The sequence below is a fragment of the Brassica oleracea genome, chromosome C4 (genome assembly GCF_000695525.1).
Source record: "Brassica oleracea var. oleracea cultivar TO1000 chromosome C4, BOL, whole genome shotgun sequence".
In the NCBI taxonomy this organism is placed as follows: Eukaryota; Viridiplantae; Streptophyta; class Magnoliopsida; order Brassicales; family Brassicaceae; genus Brassica; species Brassica oleracea.
Window position 1 is genome coordinate 53,361,568 of NC_027751.1, and position 4,138 is coordinate 53,365,705.

A 4,138-nucleotide genomic window follows, 5' to 3' on the forward strand; every position below is an offset into this window, starting at 1 on the left:
ATATATATATATATATCATGTACAACCGTTTACACACGTTGAAAACCAGAATATAGAACTTACATTAATTCTTACAAAACTGTAATAAATTATATTCATATTTTATATTATAAGATACCGTATAACAATATAAGTATGTGTTGTCAAGAAAAAAACTTATATAATCAGCGATATGGACAACAGTTCAACCATGTATATAATTTTAAGGGAATATAAATATATAATTTTAGTAAATGTAATTACATAAGAAATGAATGTATGAGTATCAATAAGGTGATACAATTCAGAATATTTTTCTTAGCTAAAATATCTTCAAAATCTATTCTAATATATAGCATTTATGATCGATATAAATTTGAATATTTATATTCTTAATGTTGGTAGGATATATTTATTAACAGTAAATAGGTATGTTTGGTAAGTTTCTAGACAGAAGAATAAATGTGTACATCTCGTCTAAATTTTAAAATGTTTTGCGAGAACCATATCAACATGATACAAAATTAATTTGGTAGATTAATTGTAAAAAACCTAATAGTCACGAAAATATATGTTTTTGCATTTATTTATATTTTTTTTTTAAATTAAAATTCATTTGGAAGAATTTAATAGTGAGAACCATTAATTATATCATATAATATTTCATGAATCTGACAATATATAGATTTATTAAGTTTAAAAAATTATAGTTTTGAGATTACATATAATCTATATAGGGTTTAGGTGTTTTTGGTATTGGGTTTAGTTTTTATTTAAAACTTAAGAAGATGTTGAAATAAAAATAATAATGAAAACAGTGTTCAGTTATCTATTCATGTAGCCTACAAAAATACAAAGTGGACCAAAATATTGATTTAATTCTTATAGTCCGAAATGAATCTTGAGTTAGTTGTGGACCTTGTGGCATGTATCAAAAGTAATAATAGTCTATGTGCTCTATAACACTAATGGTTTTTATGTGAATAAGTCAAATTTGAATAAGAGTATTGACATCATATATGTTGCATTGTCCATAGTTAAAGAGAATCATTAAAAACACGTTAGGCAAACATTTGACATTGCAGGAGCATTTCCATATTTTCGTGTATTATAAGGTCTACCAAATAAAATATAGATGTGGTTAGGATCTGATATCAACGTGTATTAAAAATGTGGGCCTAATAAATAATAAGTTGTGATTAAATTATTGTTAGAGAAATATATGGTAACATATTGTTAGTATAAATTTAAGGTAAGACCAAAATATTAGTAATCTAATGAAAGAGTCCAAACAACTTGTATAAGTAGATTTTTTCAGAATGATTCTCTTTTAATAGAATAGATCCTTGCTTAATTGAGTTTATTCAATTCATTAAAAGGATTTAGTCATTTTGGCCCTTCAAACATGTAATGAGATAAACTAGTTTTAATCTGGACTTCCTTTTACAACAATATGGATATTACAAATTATATGAATTTAAATTCGGTACGTATCTTTCTCAAGGTCATACAGACATGCATGATCAGAAGATATCTTTTAAAATATAAACATATACATACAAAGATATAAAAAGGCACAAACATTATTAAAACAACGATTATCAAAAGAAACAACATTGTTGAATTAGTGTTTTGCTGTTGATTATTGGTGGATTGTTAGAGCTGAGAGGACCGTCCAATTTTGTTGGGTAAACCCTAAAAACACCTAACTGAATAAACAAATAAACAGAAAATATCGCCAGGGAATAATATGTGAAATGGGTGGATGATCTGTCGACATTTTATAATGTATTCATCTAAAATGAATTATGCATATACGTACTTAGCTTAGCTAAGACCTATCGGCCGTTTCCTAAAAAGATAACATCATTTTATTAGCTATTGTCGTAAAATTTTCAGGATATCGTGTGATATATAACTTCAAATTTTCATTCAACAAAAACAACTTCAAATTTTAACGCGATACCACTTGGCTATCTGCAAACCCTTTTTTTTTTTCGGAATGAATGTAAAATTTATTCAATCAAAACTTATGTACATCTAATGCTTCTGTTTTTCTTTGTGCTCAAAGAATCAAAGAATACAAAAAACTGGCATCTTTTCTAAAACCGTCTTCATGGATCTTGTCTGAACTCGAACCATTTCAGAACCATGTAGTCAAGCTTTCATCTAGGTACATGTGCTCTTTCCCTTTAACTGATAATAGCCTGAGCCTTACAGTCTTGTCCACAATTTTTGTCAAGCAATGTATGTCTCGTGGCTGTTCACCATGACGCCTAAGATTACGCTCCCACCATAGCGTGTGCATTGTAGCTTGCAAAGCTTTTCGTTTGAAAAACCATAATTATATAGATCTCAGGTTTTTGTCTGAATTTTCGTGTATATTTTCACAATTCTAAAAATTAAAATTTCATTTAAAAAAAATAAAACTAAACTCGTATTTATTAACTGACAGCAAATATACACATATATACATATATATTATATATATGTCCCTTTCCTGTTTTTTTCATTTCTTTTATAGAACAATACTTTAAGGGTAGAGAACAATTTCACTCCATTAAGAATGTTATAAATTATAGGCGAAGATTTCCAAAACAAGAAGAGTATTCTAGTTAAAAATTTACAAAATTCTCTGACCTATAAATCTGGAGTGGTTTAACAAAAATCATTTTATTCTCTGCAATTTTTTAAAATCATTTAAAACTTCATTAAAAACCAAATCACTTCAAATTTTAGATTAAATACACCCCCCCTTAATGTTTTTTTCCAGGTTTCAATACCCTAATAAAAATAATAACTTGCCAAAAAACTGACCTATAAATCTATCTTAAACTAATTAAGACGTATATATATTTAAACCTTTATAATATTATATTTTTTATAATCACACGTTAAGAAGTGATAGTCAGTAAACCCGTGAAAGCTAACAACCTTGAACACTGCGTTAAAATATCATCAAAGATTTTCACTGTTTTAAATATCAATTTTACCGATAATCTTTTAAAGGGTAGAGATATATAAAGGGAAATTGCATCCTATATATAACAAAAAAACATAAATACACTAACTAACTAAGAACATGATTAATGGGGAGGTTCTTATCGGAATATAAGAAACTGTCTGTTAACTTTTAACTAAAAAAACTAAGAACCGGCTCTTAAATATCTTATCTAAGAGCCGGTTCTTAGTTTTTTAGTTAAAAGTTAAGAGACGGTTTCTTATATTCCGCTAAGAGCATGATTAACCCGGGGTTCTCAGGATGTAGTTCTTAGCGGAAGTTAAAAAGTTGTTTCTTAACTTTTAACTAAAAAAGGTAAGAACCGGTTCTTAAAACTAAAAAAGTTTTAACTTTTAACTTCAGCTAAGAACCTCACTCTAAGAACATTGGGTTAATAATGGTCTAAGAACCCCATTCTAAGAAACCCTCCATTGATCATGCTCTAAAACTCCTCCTTAGCTCTCTCTTACTTTCTTTTTCTATCTCTCTCTATTGTCTCTCTTCCAAAATCTAATTTTCCATTTTTTTGGGTTATTTAGCAAATAAACCCATATATAAAACAATAGTTTACTCAAATAAAGGTGTTGTGTGTAAAAAAAAAAAAGAAACTTAGGTAAAAGAATTGTTCGGATAGTATCTTGAACATTTGTTTTACTTTCTATGATACTTGCAATACGAACGTTGTACTTTTTTTAATATTATATATCCTTTGTAAAGTTCTATATTAAGGCCTCATTACCTTTCAAAGTTTGCTGGGAAAGTGATTTACGCGTTTAAGCACACACCAATTAACCTAATGTGCCAACAATACCACAATCGAATGGTATGTCATTGTAACATTTTAGGATCGAATCCACAAGGAACTAATGATCTATAGCACCAAGAATACACAAGCTTCCTTAATCTAAGCAAACAAGAAGATGTATGATTTGTAACAAACTAATATCCTTGAAATATAAACAAGGTGATCTCAAATCCAATCAAGAAATAAGTGCAAGAATTCAATCAAATGCTAAGGATGGATCCATGGGCAATGATAATTGATATAAGGTGATCAAAGGTTCAATCTAGGACGTTCAAACAAAACAATCAACAAGTCTATAGGTCTAGATCTCATTCAATATAGATTAATCCACTGTCGTGGCAAAAACCCCTATG